Genomic DNA, 21,325 nt, shown 5'->3' with positions numbered 1-21,325 from the left:
TTTAAACTTTTGGTGGAGCAGGAATCAAAAGGGAGTGCAAGTATACCAGGGCACCCCCTGGATCTGCTTCTGCATACCATTATTCTAAAACAAATTATTTCTCCCCACTATGATGAGTATAAAAGTTAGTTTCATAAATCAAAATTAAAGTAGATCATCCCATCTTTCTAGATTATCATTCCATTCAACCTATGGAAGTCCAAATTAGTGGTGAGAAAACAGCACAGTTAAGCAAGATCACGCAAACTAACTTTAACTTGACACTGAGGTATAATACGTTTTATTTTTCAAGTGTTCAACATCAATACAATTCTTATTGCAATAGCATGGGCAACATAGTACATCGAACTCAACACTGAATCTGGAGACATTAAAAAAATAAAGTCCTGAGCGAGCTAACTCTGAAACAATGACTTCATTAAAGATAATGCTGATCTAATTTGGTTCTCCTTTACCACAAATAAATTATTGGAGAATCATGCCGAGAAGTGTGACAGAAGCAGGACATGCATGGAAATAAGCCTGTTAGAATAAATCATGAAGATTGTACAAGAATGTAAAGGAAGAACTAGTTCTGCAAGTTTATAAAACACAAAAAGAAATGTATAATAAAAGACCTAATGATTAGAAGCCAGATGTCTTATGGAAAGTCCTGGACAATGCCTTTGATTTTGGTGAGGATGAATGTTGTTAACAGAAAGGAAAAGGATAATATTTTTAGTCACAAAAGACCACAGGGTAAACCATCAGGAACACTCAGATAGCTGGATAAAAAAAAAAAATTCCACTGGGAGGGAATTGGAGGGGAAAAAACCCCACAGAAACATGAATTAAGAACAAATTGATATAAATTAATTGAATTAGAAAATGGTAGTAAAAAAAAAAAATGATGGTACTCCACTATAAAAAAAAGCTTGTTTGTCTCAACATCTTCCTTTTTCATCTGACATACATATTGATGGTTCTCTCTCATTTTTCTGTGTTTTTAATTTTTACTCATTTTTAGAGAACAATAAATCATATCCAGGCAATTTAGTACAAATATATCCTTTTGGCACCAGTCAGCTTTTCCTCTTCTTTTCACTCTCTGGTTCCCACTTCCATTTCCATTGAATTTCTTGGTTCCCACTTCCATTTACATTTTCCACCAGTAATCCCTGCAGCTGACAAAGTAAAGTTATGATTCCTAGGCAGTTTGAAGCATTCATTATATTGGTTTTCCAAGATTCTGATCCTATGAAATCTGTACTTGTAGCACTAGGTCTAAACCATGAAATGATACATCAAGGTAGGTGCTCTTCCATTATCACTTTGTACACTGAGACTTTCTTGGCCTTACTTAAACTGGTTAAGGCAGGGGTGGGCAAAATACAGCTGTATCCAGCCCATAGGGCCCCTCCAAAAAACAATTATTACCTGTTCACAGTGTTACCTCTGAAAGCCAGTGGGAGGAGGGCTTTCAGAGGTTGTGTGCCATTTGACCAGGGCCCTGTGCTTCCACCTCCATGGGGCTCCCAGTACTCCATCTTGGAGCCCCATGTGTAGGCACCCCAAGTGCAATGGTGTGCAACTAGACAGCTGGTGAGGAGAGAGGGGAGCTCCTGCCTGCAGGAGGCAGGGGTGAGTGTGGGGTTTGTGGGTGGGTGTGGGTCCCCCTGCCATGGCGCACAGCCTGAAGGCAGGCTGTTGGGGTGGTCCTGGCCTGCTGCAGGCAGAGCCCCCCAGTGGTGTATGGCACTGGCTGAATCCTGGGAGCTGCACATGGCAACATGGAGCCTGCCAGCACAAGCCTTCAAACAAGACCGGGCTGGCTCCATGCCAGCACATGGGGCTTCCAGCACTACAGGTGGGAGCCATGTGCCATCAGGTTGGGTTGGGCCGGCTCCAGCACATCAGTGGGGACCCACACATGAAGGTACAGAGCCCACCTGGCCCAATGGCACAGGACTCCCTGCAACTCCCAGTCTGTGTGTCACTGGGTCAGCCGGTAGGGGGCTCTCCAGATTAAATAACTACCCACCACTGGGCTAAGGTGAATAGCATTTGGTAAGAAAGGCACTTTGTGCATGAAAGCTTGTCTAGCATCTCTCCCAATGATATAATTGGTCCAAGAAAGGAAACTGCTGCTGAAAAAAGGTTGCTTCTCGTATATTTCCTGGACCATCATGGTTACAACACCACTCCAACTGTACTTTACAATGAGGAGCATAGCCAATTTGAGAAAACTTGTGTATATAGGCTAGGTGATATTATAGTACCTGCCACTAGGTGGCAAGACAACCTGCTTCCACTGATCCAAGGCTTAACTAAAGGAGCAGGCACACAAAGCCAAAGCAGTATAAACTTTCTGAAGGGAGAGTCAGTGCAAGAGGGTCTAAAAAAGACTAAGTTAGCATCAAGGAGTCACATTAGGTAAGAGGGTCCCTCATGCCATCTTACAGCTTGCCTCACCACCTTTCAAGAAATACCATATTTTCATACTACCCCCACCCCAAAGAAGACAGACACACTTCTTGTGTTTGAAAGGCAGAATGAAGAAAGATCTTTCCTTGAAAATGCCAAGTAGTATTTTTGCAGGGAAACCACAGGCAGCTTGAACAGAGGGAACAGAAACTTGTGGCAGGACATGCCCAAGAGAAAAGCTGGGCAGCTCCACTCCAGCAGGATCAGGCCCTTAGCTGATTTTGCAGGTGTGGCTTCCTGCCCATCCACCTTGAGAAGAGGGGATGGGCAGCTTGGCTTCTACATGATTGGACCCTCTGCTTCCCATACTTTCTTCCTTAAGACATGCACACTAATTTTCAGTAGCTAATTTTCAGAAAAACATCTTCATGTTGTATGCGAATCAATTCAGTATAACTCATATTTTAATATTAATATTTAATATTTGAATTCAGTCTTCAGTAAAATTTGATAATGCTGACTCACTTCTAACAATGACCATTCTATGATTACATGAACTAGTACATAATAAACAGATGCATACTTTGGGCCTGCAAGAGTATGGAAGAAAAACCACAGTACTGCTGATCAAATGCCGTTTCTGTGACCCTTTTTCTTTGTACTCAGATGCCAAGCTGATAGATGTGTTAATGATAGAAGATAGTCAAGTTCTTAGAGGCACTCATATTTTATGAAACTATGGATTAGATAACAAACCCGGTGAGAGCAATCTGTTATCAAAATCTGGCATGTCCTCAAGTTCACTACCTGGAGAATGAGACACAGACTTTGTAAAGATCTTGATCAGTCAAATATTCCATTGGCACTGCTAAAACAGTCCAAGCAAGAGTTTCTATTAGGTCTTTTTTTCTCCTTTGATTAAAATACTGCAGAATGACATGGTCATTAGGTCTGTGCGAAGCGGCTAGTTTTCATTTGGGATTTTGATTCGGATGATTCAAGGGACAATGATTGGATTCAGTGATTCGAATTACTATCCCAAGTTGATTCAGCCAAATCTGATTTGGAGATTTGGCTGCTGCCGAACCAGCCGAATCTCCGAATCACACAGGCCCCATCCCCCATCTGCTCTCTCAGCCCTGCCCAGCCCCAGTTTCTAGCTCTTTGGAAAAAAAAAAGGTCTGGCTCACCAGCTGCTGCCAGGTTGAGGGGGGGTGATCCCTACTGCCCCCCACTGCCCTGCGCTGCATGGGGAGATCTGCCACAAGCCCCCAGAAGCCCTGAGGTTGCTACAGTAGCTGGTGAGTCCAGGCTTTTTTTAAAAAAAAAAAAATGGGAGCTGGGGCAAGGGGCAGGGGTTGGGGGCACTCAGGCGGACTGAGGGAGCAGGCAGGGGAAAGGGCCTGGCAGGGGTCCCCCCATGGTCCACGCCCCCCTACACCAGCCTCCCCTCCCCGCCCCCTACTTATTAGGATGGAGTCCAGGTCCAGCTTCCTGTGGCAGCCAGCGGGGACTGTCCAAATTGCCAAAGCTCTCTGAATCGATTCAGAGAGCTTCGAATCAATTCGGACCTTTTAACTGGTCCCCTGATTTGATTCGGATTCGGAGATGCAGCTGCCAAATCAGGCCAAATCTCCTCCAAATCGAATCAGCACCCAAAGCCTCACACAACCCTAATGGTCATGGGCACCCATTAAAGAATCAAGCAGCTTCTTGTCTGGACTTTGTTGCACTGTTTTAATTTAGACATCCACTTCTATAAGGCAACATATCACAATTTTTATTTAGATGCAAGTTCTTAGCAAGAATATGTCAGAGGAAAAAAGGAAATAAAAAGGTAGCAAAAGAACCTTGTCTTTGTTATGCTGATGGGGACGCTATAGCTTACCCCAAGTCCCTTATACAATGGTTAGCATTTATATTTTTTATTTTGGTGGGTATAGAAATCCATTCTGCACTCCAACCCAAAACAGAGACCGAGCAGGAGAACTTATCTTTGCTTATCAAATAAAGAGGGAAAAAACAAATCACACTTTCTTCTTTATCTCCCAGAGGACAGAGCTGTAAACATTATGATCTTTTCCACCTTGTCAATATCACCTTAGGTATGTACACAAACGCATCTGCCTCCTTTATTTATTTAGTAATCAAAACTCCAAGTCTACAGACTAGTCATAATTATACTTTGCCAAATGCCCTCTCATTTCCTCCACTGACTTAAATGAAATCTAATTGAAGATTTATGCTCAAGTGGATGGAGGGAAACAAAAAGTCTTCAAATGGTCTAAACACTTTCTGGTGGGTAGGACTACTGGGATAAGCTGGACATCCTTGGATAAAATATAGCAGTGATGTATTCAATGAGATAAGAACATGGTAATTATCCTTGGACTTCAATAAGTTGTATGTTTTTTTCTCACCTATAACATACTCAGATTCAGTGTAAAATGTTCTTACCATGACTGTGCTTACCAATTCTTCAGTTTTTCTTTAATCTTCTATATCTACTTATAAAACATTCTTTTGATCCTTTCTCCACCTCTTTTTCCTGTCATTTTTCTTCTTTTTCCCCTGGTAGCTTTATCTGCTTTCTCCACTGTAGTTACTAGCTTTTTACTTTGTAAAGCCTGAGAAATGAAACAAAATTAAAACAGTAAAATCATTCAATCTTACTCCTCTTTCCTGTGCCATCAGCACAGCATCTTTCTCACTGAACAGCAAAAAGCAACAGCTTTATAATCCTGGAGTTTCAAACCAGGTTTAAAAACTTTCTCCAACTTCCTTCATCTCTGAAAAGAGGCGAAGATAGGTTCAATGTAACCAAAGTCTTTGTGTTTAATGGGGAAATATGCTTGCAAATTGTGTCAGACAGTAAGACAAGACAGTCTGTGCAAACGACAGAAGCAAGGGTAGCTACCCAAAGCCTATTTTATCAGGTACATCTGAGAGATTGCCAAGGCTTACTTAAAGCTCTGTAGGGAAGTTTTGTTTTAGGTAGAAAATTAATTTCAAACTTGCACAAGCAGAAATTAACACAAGACAAATTATTTAATCTAAATATGAAATGATAGCAGGGGACATATGCATTAAGACTGGTCAATAATAAATTAGGGTATAATGACAGGTATTGCGCATTAGCATTTACCATATTTACTTGCTTATAAGACAAGGTGTTTCCACTAAATCAGTATTGGGGGAAAAAAAACTTTTATCTTATATTCACATACAGGAAAACCTCCTTATTAAATACACTACCTATCATTAAACTGCTGTCAGAAGTAGCATGTGGTCAATAATGGAAAGCAACTACGAAGTTGATTGAATGCAACCCACACTGAACATGTCTGTAAAACTGCAACAAAGTGCTTATTCCAGCGGGTGACCGTGACCCACCTTGGTGGTTGCTCAGCCCTAGCTTGGTCCACCTTTCTAGGGAACTCTCCCCTTTGCATGTCCACCATACCTTGAGGCTGTAGTCCTGGAGGAAGGGAGGCTGCCTCAAGGCTTTCCAAGTCTGGTCTCACCCACTGGTTCACAGGCTAATTATGTATCTTTGGGTACCTGTGTATGCTTGTTGGGACTCAGCCTTCCCAGTCTCAGCCCTCTTTTCCTCTGAGCTGGTTCCTGTAGACTAGACCCACTGCACCAGACCTAGCTTCTGGGTCTCAGCTTTGTCCTGACATGTCTTGGGCCTTGCCTGCCTTGCTCTGGGCTACAGGCTCACCGGCCCCATGCTACTATGCTCCTGGCTGCTGCATCCTCAGTATGCCTTGAGCCTACACCCAGTGGGGTTCAAGGTGAGTATGTGTCCCTAGGGAACTAATGGGACCTCCAAACTACCCCTTAGTTCCAAACCCAAGCCACTAATACTAGCTGTAACCATAAGATCAGCCCCTGGGCTATAACACAAAACCAGATCAACTGGGTTCAAACCTGCACCTAGCCCATGGGCTATATCCCCCTGTAAGTGAGTAGCACCTTGCCAGCCATCCCCAGGCAGGTCTACTGTCAGCCAGGCTCTCCTCTGCAGCTTCTAGGTCAGCAACTCTTCCCTCTGCAGTTCCCAGGGACAGACTGCCCTGGTCTCATTCAGGGTCTCTGTTTATATGGCTCCCTGGCCCTGCCCCATGCTGGTCACCTGCCTCCCAGAGCTGCCATAGGTGGTTTCTGATTTGGCTTGGTGGAGCAGCTTCAGGAAGGCCCCTTCCTGCTGGGACCTGTGGTGTTTTTATGCAGGTCCCTGACTCCTGATGGTGCTGTTGCTGCTGGCTCTGTGGTAAGTGTTTGATTGAGTCTTTCCCACCTTTAAGTCTACACTTGGGGGCTTCTCTGGCTAGCAGGCTCCAGAGTTTGCAGTCTCTTCTTAGTAATGGAGTAGGGGCCCTGTAACAGGAGGGTGGTCAGAGTTACCATGCTCTCCCCTGTCACCTCCTTTACCGTGCTAAGCTGCCAATTCATACCCTCCAATTCTCGTCCGCCACGACTTTGATTTTATATATTTCTATAGGGAGGCTGCCTTCTGTCTTCTTGGCCACGGTTCTCCTGTCTTGGGTGTTCCGTACACCCCAGCCTTATGGGCTATGCGTGGCTCCTACCACCCCTGTACCACGCCCCAAGCCTCACAGGTGTAACGGATGTTGTTGTGTCTCTCTCTCTCTGTCTCCACACCCTCTCTGGCACTTGGGCTCTCTGCAGCCCTTTCTGGCACTCGAGCTCTCCACAGCCCTGTCTCTCTCCGTGCCCTTCTCAGTAACGCTGCTCTCTCTCCAGGGCCTTCTCAATAAATGCCGCCCTCTCTCTGGGGCCTTCTCAATAATGCTGCCCTCTCTCAGGGCTCTCTCTGCACCCACACTGGGGCTTCCAAGCAATGCCCCCTCTCTGGGGCTCCTCAACTGCCCTTCTCTGGGCTTACCACGCCCACACTGGGGCTTCTCAGCGGTACCCCCACTCCAGGGTTCCTCAGTAATGCCGCCCCTCTCTGGGGCTCACCACGCCTGCACTGGACCTTTTCAGTAATGCCGCCCTCTCTCGGGGGCCTTCTCAAGCGCTGCCCCTTTCTCCGGGGACCACCACAATGCTGCCCCTTCCTCTGGGGCTGGGGTCTGTGCACCCCAAATGCTGTGCCACCACTGGTGCTGGGTCCCCACACTCTGCTGTGAGTCCCCTATGAGGCCTCCTCCAACTCCTAATAGTCTCACCCAAACCACCGGTGATAAACAGCAACACAAACTCAAGCCCCTAGGCTATAACATAAACAGAAGCCACCCGGCTATAATCACACTCAAGCCTATCGGGGTTTTTCATCCCGCACCAGTGTCAGACATTGCTCCTGCCTCAGGCTTCTCCTCTCTTCCATGACCAACAGCTCCCTCTTCCTTGGCTGCTAGCAGGAAACTGCCTCCGGGCTTTATATGGGAGCCAGGCCCTGCCCCTTCTGGTCAGCTGACCTCCTCTGGTTGCCCTGGCAACCAGCAGCTGGACTCATTACTCACTGCTAGGGCTCCTTCCCTAGCAGTTTTCTCCCTTCTTCGGAGTGGGGCACCTAAGTGCTCTGTGACAGGCCCCATTACAAAAACATGCGACTGAAATTGGGAAAACATACAGATAGGAGTGTGTGTGTGTGTGTGTGTGTGTGTGTGTGTGTGTGTGTGTGTGTGTGTGTGTGTGTGTGTGTGTGTGTGTGTTTAAAAAAAAAAAAAAGGGCAGTTGCTCCCTTAGGAGGGAATGGGCACTAGCCTAGGGCTAGAGACAGACATTCAAAAAGCCCGAGCCTGAATTCATTCAGTCTTTGCAAGCTAGTCTAATCTGGCTAGGCTAAATCACTTTGTAACTACACAGACATCCCAGATATGCAGGCACATGCCTGCAGTGGCTGAGGCTAGAAGCTGGGGGGTGCTAAAGCAGCCCTCCCTTCCCTTCCATGGTACTGAGCTGAGGGCAGCCATGGCCAGGCCCTGGCAGGACACTGATTACAGAAGGTTCCCCTCCCCCTTCTAACCAGCCCAGCAGGGAATTGTTAATAGTATTTATCACCCCTAACTCAGTGTTTATCACCACATTAAGAAAACAACAGAGGGACATTACCAGCTAATGGTTGATTCTCCCTTTGTCCCATCTGCCACAGCACAGGACCGTAGGCAGCATATGGTCTGCTAGCTAATGCTGAGAGGTGTCCATAAGGCAGAGGGTGCAGGGATGGGGTAGGGATAAACAGGGACACCTGCAGTCTGTGCTGAGCTGCAGCCAGGGAGCACAGGGGAGGGGCTAGCTCTGCGGTGGAGCAGAGAGACCCACCCAGCCCAGAGAGCATGCCGGGATGCTGGGGGACTCTGGTTTATCTTAAACCAGCAAGGGGTCTGGGACAGACATTGCATAAACCGGTTTAACCTAAATCAGTTAAGTCTGATACTACATTCAACCAAGTTTATCTCAAACTGGTTTCAGCCATTTTCAAACTGGTTTATGTGCACTGAACAACTGTTCTGTTACAGGTTTAAACCAGTTTTTGATCACTTAAACTGGTTTATGTGTAATGTCTGTCGCTAGCCTGGAAGTACTGCAATACCAGGCCAGCACTTGGAGAAGCTGGAGCAAGCTCCAACATCCTCCCCAGTGCCAAAATGGGAACCTTTTAAAACAAATTTTATTAAAAACACACTTATCACCCTACACTTACAAAGTTACACATATTGAGCATCCTTATTTTACCAAAATTTCATATTGCAAAAACAATTACATTTCAAAACCTACAACTACATATATTAAAACCTTAAACAACATACATCAATTCCCACAAAAGAACCCCTTCTAGAACTCTTTTCCTTCATACAGAAACCCATGAAAAACTGTTACGTCAGTAACTATCTGAAACTCTCCACCCCTCCCATCAGTCCTCTCTGTTGCCTTAGTGAAATACGTGCGTCCAATCCTTTTTCCTCCACTTATTCTTTGCCTCTTCTTCTCCAATCTCTTTCATGTCCTGATTGATATAGTATTACAGTTCACGTAGCCCCAGCTTCAGGCACTCTCTTTCAGTGAAAGTGAACCCCTTAAACATCCAGAGGTTTCTTACTTTCCATAAACTAGCTTTAAAACATGTTAATAAAGTCGTTTAATAATGTTTCGTCCATTCCCTTTGGTATGAGTCCATACAGTACCATCTCCTACGCTAACAAGATACTCAGAAAGTGGCAGACCCTTTTCCACACCCCCTTTTGCATGGCACAGAACATCCCATTGTTTTTCTTCCCTGAATCTCTCCCTTGAGCACCTAGATGAGCTTGTCAAGCTTCATCTGTGTTGCACCTCTCCCATCAGCAAGGTATTTCTTACAACCATCCACGCTAGGTCAGCCTGTTCCCCTTTGTTTTCCCACCGCTGCTCCCCACACCTACTTTCTTAACTCATCCTTCTGTGAAGTTTCCCACCAGTGCCTTCCTGTCTCTCTCCCTTACTGCTTTCATCAATTTCTTATGATCCTTCAAGACCTCCAGCCCTACCTCCCTATTATATACTAGGGCTGTGCAAAATTTCGCTGCCAGTTTTGTTTTGATGCTGTTTTGACTCATTTCGAGATCAAAACAGCAAAATCAAAATGAAATAGATATCATCAAAACAGCCTCAAAACAAAATGAGGCAAGTTGAAATGTTTCAAAATTTTCTAAACGTTTCAACTTTCGAAGCTGATGCTGGGCTTGCTTTCAATGCCTTCAGGGAAAGAGAAACTAAAGTAAGGAGAAGGAGGGGGGAAGAGGGGTTGTGGGGAGGGAGTGCTTTCATTATTGACTGTGTAGCTGGCCAGTGACTGGCATCCTTCCCTGGGGTTTCTTCCAACCCCAGGGCTCTGGGGGAGGGATGGAAAAACTGTAAAAAAGGCAGCACTGCTTAAACTGCCCTGCTTAGTTTCTGCCTTGGTATCAGTTTGTCAGCTGTCTGTGTTTCAGCAGCTCAGCATCAGACCACTAAGCAGCACTGATCTTCTAAAGGATTCCCTACTTGCTAGCAAGAGGGATTTCAGATTCAGAATACCTTTTTCCTCAAGGCTCTTTTATTTTATTATATTAATTGATTAATTCTTTTGCACAAGCACCCATGTCACGAGTTTTGCCTGTCAGCAGCTAGGGGTGCAGGGCCCCAGAGCCCCCCTGCACCTATCTCCTTGACAGCTGGCAGGCTTCGTGACCTCAGCAGGGGCTAGAAGGCCTGCAGCTTAACATGTACACATGACATGAGTTTTGCTTTCAAGACTTTGGGGTGCAGTTTCCCCAACCCCCCTGAACCTATCTCCTTGAAACCTGGCAAGCTTCATGCCCTCAGAAGTTTCATTCCTGAAAGTTTCATCCAAATCAGGCCAGAAATGACAAAGTTATAAGCTGTTTTGAGCTTCCCCATTATATCCTATTGGCAAAATGTCAAAACAGGGTTGAAACAGAGAAACTGTTTCAACGAAACAGAACAGAACGGCTGTTTCAAATTGAAACAAAATTCGAAACAGAACGCTGTTCCATCGAAATGCTGGTCGAAATGGAATGCTGCTGTTTCACACAGCCCTGTTATATACCTCTGCATGAAACCTGATATAATGAACTAGTGGTTGCCATACCCATGGACTCTTCAAAGAAGTCTGATATACACACCATTTCCTCAAAATTGCAGCCATGTGAAATCAAATGATAAATGCTGCTTTCCCCTCTCCCTCCATTACCATCTTGCATATCACATTTCTATATTTTGCATAGATGAACAATCCCAAGTCTGACAGCCCCATCCCCCCATCTCTCTTTTTTTGTACAGTTCAGCTCTAGCCAAACTTTCCCTTTTGGCATTCCAGAAGAACACATTTTTCCCACTGTACTTTTGCTATCTGCTACCACATCAGTGGGAATACAGTTCCTATACAGAATAATCATCAGTAGCACAGCCCTAAACACTGCCACTTTTCCAGCAATGGAAAGTGTGCTTCCAGACTATAACCAAACTATTTACTGTAATCTTGCTGTCATCTTTCTCCACGCTGTAACAGTGGTTCCCAACCTTTTTTATACTGTGGACTGGCATGGGAATGGGACACGCAGCACAGAGCTGGCTGCCTCCCTGCTATCCATCTTTAACCCTACATGTGACTGCCAGCAGCAGAAGCTGCTTGCCTGAATGGACAGATGGGGGTATGAGCGGTGGGCTTGTGCCACTACCCAGTGGGCAATACTTCACGGCCTGGTATCAGGCCATGACCCAGTGGTTGGGGACCTCTGGCCTAACGCATCTTCCTTTCTCTTCTTGTACATCAAAACTACCACATCTGCAAAATCCTCTCCTAATTCCCCACCAACCACAATGGACCCCACCCTATCTCTTTACAAAACACCTGCAATCGCTCCCATGGGATTCCACACTCCTGTAAACATATTACGTCTGCTTTGATCCCACTCAGTATTGGCATAATCTTATCCCACTTCTTCCTTGATAATACACTCCTGACATTTATATATGCAATACACAAAGTCATGCTTGCCCATTTAAATTGCATGTCTCTACCAATTTTGTGTCTTCCATGCTGCTGCTTGATGCAGTCAGCTCTAATCCTCTTCCTCTTTACATCACTGTACTCTTTGCCAGTTGTTTTATTGCTTTGATATTCAAGAAATATCCCTTTCCCCTCACCTTTCTGCTCCCTCCCTTTTCCCCTCTCTGTTAATCCTAAAAACACATTAGCTCCACTGAGAATTTCATTAACTTGTCTCCTTCCCCCTCTCTCTTTGTCCTCCTCCTTCTTTCTAAGCTTTATAACATGTAGATTTGAGTAAACATGGTACTACAACTCTTTCTTTCTACCTTACTTATCCAGACAAAGTTTTTCTTTTAATATCTCAAGTATTCCTACACTGTAATACTTAGATACTTACCTGTATCTCATCCTATATTGGCATTCAGTGCCCCACGATTGCTACACATGCCTAAACTGTTTTCTGTGTTTATATTAATGCAGTTTACTCATGGACAATGTTATGAACTATTCTTATGTATTTTTTTTACTACATGTTCTCAAGTTGACATGCCCCATTTAATCTTTTTCAGTATGATTGATACCTCCAATTTTCTTATTCAAACTCACCTAATTAACTTACCTTTTAACAAGTCCCAATAGCCCTGCAGGCTTTTAAAACAAAGAATCTATGGGTGATGTTGCATCTACTACAGCACACAGAGATAACATAAAAGGTAGGACGAGGAAACAGAGTTTGAACTTCTCAAAGCAACCCTTCAGTCCCAGGATTGTGCAACTGTGTCTTAAATATATGAGTGATGAGAACAACAAGAATATAGTTTAAACATACTTTAGAGCTGTGGAATATACATACTATTCTAGGGATCTATCAGGGATCTCAGTCAGTTTTCCTATTTTAAGAAGGAATAATGCTATGGAAGTCAAGGAATTCAGCTAGATATAGACAAGTTACAGAGGTGGGCAGATGAGAATAGGATGGAATTCAACGCAGACAAGTGCAGGGTGCTGCAGCTAGGGAGAAGGAACCAGCAACACACCTATGGGCTAGGGAACACCCCTCTTGTCAACATGGTGGCAGAAAGGGATCTTGGAGTCATTGTTGACTCCAGGATGAACATGAGCCACCAATGCGAGGAAGCAGTCAGTAAGGCTAACCGCACCTTGTCGTGAATCTACAGATGCATCACAAGCAGGTCCAGGGAGGTGATCTTTCCCCTCTGTGCGGCGTTGGTCAGGCTGTAGTTGGAGTACTGCATCCAGTTCTGGATGCTGCACTTCAAGAGGGATGTGGCTAGCATTAAGAGGGTCCAGAGGAGGACCACTCGCATAGACAAAGAGGCAGTGAGGCAGGCCCTATGAAGAGAGGCTAAAGGGCCTGAATCTATTCAGCCTCCACAAGAGAAGGCTGAGAGAGAACCAGCGGGGGAGGCTCTGTTGCCCCAGGCACCACCAGGGGTTACTAGGAATAACGGCCACAAATTGTTAGAGAGAAGGTTCAGGCTGGACATCAGGAGACATTACTTCATGGTTAGGGCTGCCAGGCCCTGGAATGGACTCCCAAGCGAGATGGTACTCTCTCCTACCTTGGGGGTCTTCAAGAGGAGGCTGGATAGATATTTGGTGGGGAAGTTATGACCCCAGCACTCACTTCTGCCCAGGGCAGGGGGTCAGACCTGATGATCTGTTTAGGTCCCTTCCGACCCTAAGCACCATGAAACTATGAACCATATCCTAATTGACATAGCTCTGTTGATGACAGCCTAATTTTGACCAGTCACTCCTGAAATTACGTTATGAACCTGGTATAAATAAAGTAAAATCTGAAAAGGTAGTGTTAAGTCTGGAAGAGTTGTCCTTTATTTTCTGGATGCTGTCTAGATAGAAGAGAAGTCAAACAGTGATTTGATAAGCACATCCTACAGAAATGCAACTGCATAGAAGGGTCACATTTGGTGAACTGAATAGGTCAAGGAAAAGGTGAGGAACTTCTGGTTTATGGTGAGCTGCCTCTTAGGGCCATCCTTTATCAACCAACCTCTTCTGATTACAGATAATGTCAAATGAAACAGTGATTTGGGGGAAGAACCATGATGGTATGCAAACAGCCAAAACTGAACAAACATCAAGTGCTCTCAGCTTTCACCTGCCTAGGCTAAACAAGCTCAGCTCTTCCAGCCTCCTCTCATAAGACAGGGTATCTCCTGATTTCTGTGGTAGCTCTCCTTTTCCAGTATCAATTTATCTTGTGTTCTTCAGTGGTTTCCTGAATATGGACCATATGAACCATTCTGGGCCCCTATGGCATGTCCCAACTAAAGTGGACCATGTGATGCATAACAGTAACTGCTATAGATATTTTCTAGAGTAAAAGGCAGATTCATTGTTTCTAGACTGAATCGTCTAGTTTACCTTAGAAGGTGTGTCAAGTACCTTTTGCATAAAGATAAACCCACACACATTCCTCATGCAAATAATGACACAACTGTTGTTCTTATTCTTAAGTAATAAGTACATGTAGCAAACCTTTACTTAAACACACTCGCGTGTTTACAGAGTACTCAAATGTACAAGGTAAATAAAACCCATTGTGCTAAGGGAGGAGTGCAGAGTACTGCTAAAATAGAAGTGCTGTGCTAGAGACTGACATGGTCTGAATAAGCCAGTGGTGCAAATAATTTTTCAAAAATATACTTTGACACAGTGATAATTCTTGCCTCTTGGGGCAGGCCAACAATTGGGTAGTGATTTTCTTTCATGTACTTGTGGCTTAACACACCCTATTCATCTGAATAATTCATGCTGTATAGAGCAGGTCACTGCAAGTGTCCAATATGTACAATGCTACCTCCCCCCACCCCCGAAACTATTCTTAACTATTGCTCATTCCCTTACTTTTACATTACACTGAAATAACTGAAAGCTGCTATTTTTTTCTCTCACTAACAAATGACTTATTTCTACCCTTACCTTTTCCTTCCTATTTCTTTCCCTTAAATCTTATTGTGTGCCATATAACCTAGGCTTCACTAGTAACTACATTAGGTTGTTATTAGTTCTTCAGAACAGGGACTTCTTTTTTCACTGCTTGTTGGTACAATGTCACTATAAGCCCTCACTTAGTGCAATAAAAGCCTAATAATACACAAGAAAACTTGCTAACTGTGGCAGGTTGGGTGAGGCAGAAAAAAATAAAACCCCGCTCACTCTCTTCCCCTTACTGGCGTGGCAGCGGAGACTTCCCCTGGCAGCTGCCAAGATGGGTGAAGCAGTAAGCACTGTGGGACCAGGCTTGAGTTTTCAACTGACTAGGCAGGATCAGCTGGGCTGAACAGCATGGTGCACAGCAAGGGACATCCTGGCTGGGGAGGGAAGTTTCCCCAGCTGGAAGCCAGGCCTGTGGGAATCCCTCATCTCAGGTGATTGGAAGCCCCACAACCCTAACTGGCAACACGTGGGTTCATCAGCAGGGATACCGTACAGCAGTTGGACATCACACAGAATCTCTGACTGGAAGCCCCAGCAGGAAGACACAAAAACATCCTAGAACTAAGGAATGGGATCGCCGGATGGCGAGTGATGAGACTAGAACCAGAAACAGATGACAGGCAGCCAAGCTACCCAGACTTTTTGATTTTTGTAAAAAGATGGATTGTCAGGGATTTCCTGGAAAGCCACCTAGGGCCCTTGGCTAGGGATTGTGTGCAGGCAACACTTAGTGACCCGACACCCAGCCAGCAGCACAGCCACAGACGGGTTTTGGACATGGACAGAGGCTTGAGGTAGAAGCATAGGGGCGGAGGAGCTCCCAATGTAGATGGCCTAAGGGTCAAGCCAATGAGCCTTTCTTTTGGTGGCTGGTAAAAGCTAGCAGGACAGACCTTAGTTTTTCTCCAAGCTAAATGCTGCTTCCTTGCAGTACCGATTCTCCTATTTTTTCATCAAAGTCATGGCGGGCAAGAGATTAGGCAGGGAGCAGACTTTACTTGGGGAAGGAGATACAATAGCACAAACACTGTATGGGTCGACGCTGGGACATATTCACTGAAGCATCCCCACCCTTCATGGGTTGATGCTATGACACTAACTTTGTTCACTGCCCACACTGAACAAAGCACATTAGTATGAACATACCCTTAAAAAGAGTATTTTTACTATGTATGCTACATAGTGTTGTTCCAGCAAGCATTTTTGCTAGTAAGCTCATATGCTAGAACAGTAGAGGTCAGCCTTTTTGGCATATGTACCACAAATTAGCCCCATATCCTCCCTGAGCACCACTCAAATCTCCTTCCTCTGCCTGATCAGCTATGCTCTGTTTTATGCACCCTGCCCCATGCTTCCTGCCTCATCTGCTGCTCTGCTTTCTGCTCCCTGCAGTATCTTCCACTATGCTGCCTGTTCCCTCCCTGGTCTGACACATGCCACACAGAGGCTGCCAGTGCCAGAGTTTGGCCACCCTTGTGCTATTATATTAATTAATGAGCACAAACATGAAAAAACTTGAGAAAATATTTGTGTTTTTTCCCCCCTCGTGCCGCATTTATCCAGTTCTATTTTCTTGTGCAAGATTAGTTTCTACAGGGCCTCAATCAGCTAAACCATGCTGAGTGGTACCATATGGTAGGGGTTGGCAACCTAAGGGCCCTTGGGCTGGATCTGGCCCCCTGAGTCATTGGATCTGGTTCACAGAAACAGGAGGCCATGGCAGCTAGAGGTCTGCCTACACCAAAGAGGGGAGTGTTGCCTGTGCTGCAGCTGGGCAGCGGGGATAAGCAGAAGTGGCAGTAGCAGCCAGCTCTTAGGTCCAAGGAAGGCTGGCACTAAGTTAGGTCATTGCTGACCACTGCTTTATGCAGTGAGAAGTCCCACTGAAATCAGTGGAGCCATTTAATGAGTAAAGGCATGGCCATGCAAACAATTCACTGCTGAGGAACAGGGTTGGGCTTTACTGCACAACAGCTGCTCTGCAGTGACTATCTCTGAGCACACACTTACACAGCAGAAAGTTGAAGCTAAATCACAGTAAGTTAACCCTAAATGACTGCAGTAAATCCCAGCCTGCTTTTACATTGTGGTTAGTCATATGCCCATAACCTCAAGTATCACTCATTGTAAAGAAATTGGATTTTTAAGTGTTTCTGCTAGTTCTACATGGATCATGTGCATTGTCCTCCTCAGACCTGGGATATACCCTTTTGGACCTTTGGTCACTAACTACAATGGAGCTAAAATTTCACCTCCTATATTTAGCGCTCTAAAAACTTCAGAGATATTTAGATATATATAACCAAATAGCAGTCTGAATCCAGTCAGAGAGAGTCTGTAAAGCACCTGATTGGCACTTCTAGAAAGAAAACATGTTGTCCTACTTTAGCAGGCAGAGTAAATCAAGACGAGCGACATACCAGGCAACATTTGGGAGATGACTTTCTGGCATTATGTCTAAAAAGCAGTAGGTCAGATTCTAATACACATACTCGCAATACAGCAATTTATTCTTAGTCTAAAAATAATTTCATTTATTCCCTGTCTAAGAGTCAAGCTAATAATTGTCACTACTTATCTGATTGACATTTTAGCTGAAGTTCCTACTAATAAAAAACAATTTGAGATTCTGAAAGAAATGTAAATGTTGAAGTTTCACAGGTCATTGAATTTTATAATATTGAGTCACTGGCCTATTATGCACTGATTAAGCAAATAGCAAATGGAGTGATTTGCCAAAGAGCATTACTCAAATATTGACTAGAATCAATGACAGTCAACTACACTCCAAGGACTGCAAAGTTAACCGGAAATTTTTACCCAGGACCAATTGTTAGCTGATTTCTGCCTATAAAACAGCTTTGTCAATTTGTTTGTTTCTGTTACCATCTTCCCCAGGTCTCCTGTGCTAAGTCCAGGAAATTTCATCATAAAGGGAAACTTCTTTGCAATGAAGTTTCTTTTTCATTTCTAAACCATATTTTGCTGCTAACGCCCAAGTCATTTCATGATTATGACAATTTATACTGGTTTCTTTAAAAAAAATTCAAGAACATATGAATGAGAAGTTGGGGTTTTTTTAAAGTACAAAAAAATATTGTTCAATGTTTTGTTTCCATTTCGATCTTTGATCTTAATATTATGTAAGTAATACATTTAAGGGGAAAATTTGTGCTTTATTTACAAATACCTATATTTTCCTTCTTTATTCATGTCTTTTAGTTGATCTAGCTATTCTTTTAAATGTATTCAGCATCTTTTAGGAAAGATTTAAAATAATATCTTCCCAACAGCTCCCATCAAAAAAGACTCTGAAACATACCTGATCCATTTAAGCGGTTTCACACTAAAATGATCTCTCTGTCATTAGCAAAATCTTGGGCTTCTGTATAAGTGGATTTTATTTAAGAGCCTCTCTAAACAATAATCCAGGCTTGATCCAAAGGTGGCTTTACCTCCACAAGCAGTGCAGGCACCTAGTTAGGTTCCCAGGCTCATTAAACACTTTACAGTGAGAGTTTATTACCCAAGAATAAGATAATTTTATAGTCACTAAGCCAAAGAAAGGCCTAAGTCTACCAGCTACAGGATATTTAGCTAGGAGTGGGAAGACCTTGCATCAACTCCTTGCTCTACTGTATATTTTAGTATTCAGCAACTCAGGCCAGGATCCTACCATGTTAGCCTGTTCTAAAGTCTCTGCTGCCACATTTTCACTGCCATTGGTACTCAAGCTAGCACAGGTATGCTTACCAGGGCCACAAGTGCACCTTCAGCAAGACATACAAATATACCCTAAGACCTATTTTAACAATGACTACTACATATAACAGTTCAATAACTACTAGAAAAGTAACTGCAAAGGCTGTGTTCATACAAATGAGTTTAGAATTTGAGCTTTATACTCTACTGTTGCTAATTGATATACAAACAACATTAGAACCTCAAGCCCAAATGCCTTTGAATTTGTGGGGTAGACATTTCCATTCACACCTCTAGTCCCAGACCTACCCTATGTAAAGCCAGGGAACTACATTCCATTCCATTTCTGTAGGAGCAACTTCTGAGATGTTGCATCATCAGATGTGAACCTGAACTATTTGTCTTTTACTCAGGCTGGAAATATTTTGAAGCAGCAGGAAGTTCTGCACTGCTGATCTTTAAGCTGCAGTGGTTTCAGATATGGAAAAGTGGAATGACTGCACGTAACCAAGAGGCCTTTTTCCCTAGCATAGCCCCCCACTGAATAGATCAATAGCTTCTTGAATCCTCATATCCTTTTCAAATTAATACCCCAAATGTATGGACCTGATTATGCTATTTTATCAGATAACTTAAACAAGCAACCTGTCTGCACATTAATTGTTATTGAGGATTAATGTTGTTTATAAAATGAAATCAATACAATCTCTATTGCTTATTAACTGAAACATTCTAGGCTGTGCTCTGTTTGCTTTGCTTTTCAATTAGTTTCTATTATTTTCCCTATTACCGTTTAACAAATAGCTGTAGAAATAAACTTAATGGTTGTGAAACTGTTATCAGAGTCAACAAAGTGCCTTAATGGAAAATCTTGTATATTTAAATGTAAAAAAGAATCCAATGTTTAATCATTTGACACTATGAGATAAGTTTATTACTATACATCTGTTCTGTGCAGGGTCTGCTTTTTTTTTTTAAATGAAGCAATTAAGAGTTCTTTAGGGTTCTCTAGAGTTCAGATGTCAGAACTGTTAAGTTGTTTATTACATGTGAGATTAAACAACTCTAAAGTCTAATAGCCGTTGTTATAAAGACTGCTAAATTCAAAGTGAATAAGAATAGCATGGGCATTGCTAACAAGTAAAAGAGCACTTCCAGTTATATATATTCAGGAATGCTCTTAGGATTAGGCAGAAAATTTGAATGTGAAGGGGGCTTTCTTATCATTTCTAGCCATGTGCTCTCTGTAGTCATATTTCTATGTCAGCTGAATGTCTTAGTGGATTTGTAAAAGGTTGTGCCCTCATTACCAGGCTACAGGAGACGCCATAAGTGATAAGGTAGTAATTTCCTAACTACAGCTGAACTCTGTCAACCATTTCCCTCCCCTTCCAATTTGGTTGTGCTGTAGTGAGAACTGTCACATAAGCCGACTAAAGCAGAACCCTGAAGGAAATGAAGCCAGGGGTCCAAGTCTATCATCTTGGAAGTGGAAGGGAAGATTGAGAAGTCCACTGGGAAGAAAGGGTCAAGAATGAAGAATATGTTAGGGACAGAAACCAGGGGTGGGGGAAAATGGAGAGGAGCAATTCTGTTTGGAGGGGGAGAAAGATCAAAGAGTTGAGCAGAAGGTTAGGATGGAAAACTGTGTGGCAGGCCAGGGCAAGGCGGGTAAGGGTTCAGAGGGGCCTCAAATTTTTAAAATCTTCTGTGTATATTACATAGCCATCATTTTAGAGACAACACCAGTATGACATTACTCCTTTCTCAGTTCTTTTACAGTCCTTTGATGAAGGTGGCTAACTCAGGGTACTCTCACCATCCATATTTGGAAGCAGTGAGCACAATAAAGTCTTTGCAGAGACAAACGTTTAGACTTAACATCCAACTCCAGTCCAAGTATAAAAGTACAGTTTCACATTCTTCACCAAATTCTGGCCTCATTTAAAAAAAAACCAACAACAAATCCTAGTACAGTATATATTGTTAAAGTAGTAGAAGAAAGTTCCCTGCCATCAGGAATTCAAAACAGCACTATTAATAGAGATATGAAAGTTGCCAACCAAGCAATGTACTTTATGTTTTTCCATCTTCCTATTTTCTGGCACTGCTTATTGCTTGTACACCTTCTCCATCAAGTAGGCTATGAAGGCAGGCAAATATTCTACTGTTTCTGCTGTCCATGGTGATGGCCCGTGTCCATGGGGCAATTGGTAGCGTGGGAAAGAAGTAAGTACCCCAGGAGGTAGGCTACCTTAGCTACTCAGCTGGGGAGAGAGTATTTCCTTTCTGGTCTCGAAATGAGGTCTTCACAAGCTGCTGGTTGAAGATACGTGGGAGGTGTCCATGTACTGAGAAGGGTTGCCAAATAAGCTGTCCGATTTATAAAGGGACTTTTTCACCCTACTTTTCATCTGCTCTCTGCAAATGTTAATATGCTCAAATTTTAAGAGACACATTTTGAGATGAGAGTCTATTTGCACACTATCTGCATGCATGAAATATCTGCTATCACTGGACAAGTTGTATTTGCACAAACGAATTTCAAGAAATAGTTCCATAATTAAATATCCACTTTGCACAGGTAAATACAGTTTTGCATATACATATCTAAGGTGCTGCTGTGCCAAACAACAGCACAATTTTCCCTTTGTGCATATCTGTATACAATTAGTGCCAAAAGATTCTGATCTGGCTATGGTTTCAATTCCCTGACAGCAGACTAGGCAA

The 21,325-nt window shown here is 43.5% G+C and overlaps 1 long non-coding RNA gene across 4 annotated transcripts in view; it reads right to left on the bottom strand.

Annotated features, from left to right (window-relative positions):
* Positions 1–251: 251 nt before the first annotated feature.
* LOC102564556 (uncharacterized) overlaps positions 252–21,325 on the bottom strand; it is a 200,689-nt gene continuing 179,615 nt past the window's right edge. For 3 of the 4 annotated variants that reach the window (XR_009460830.1, XR_009460831.1, XR_009460833.1), the window contains 2 exons: positions 4,861–5,030; positions 252–1,163 (listed from right to left, as the gene is read on the bottom strand). This is a non-coding gene — a long non-coding RNA (uncharacterized LOC102564556). Of the gene's footprint in view, positions 1,164–4,860; positions 5,031–7,714; positions 7,798–21,325 lie in introns of those variants that run through there. The other variant, XR_009460832.1, reaches the window with a different exon arrangement.

This window comes from Alligator mississippiensis, chromosome 3 (genome assembly GCF_030867095.1).
Source record: "Alligator mississippiensis isolate rAllMis1 chromosome 3, rAllMis1, whole genome shotgun sequence".
Lineage (NCBI taxonomy): Eukaryota > Metazoa > Chordata > Crocodylia > Alligatoridae > Alligator > Alligator mississippiensis.
This window is presented reverse-complemented; position numbering and strand designations above follow the sequence as displayed.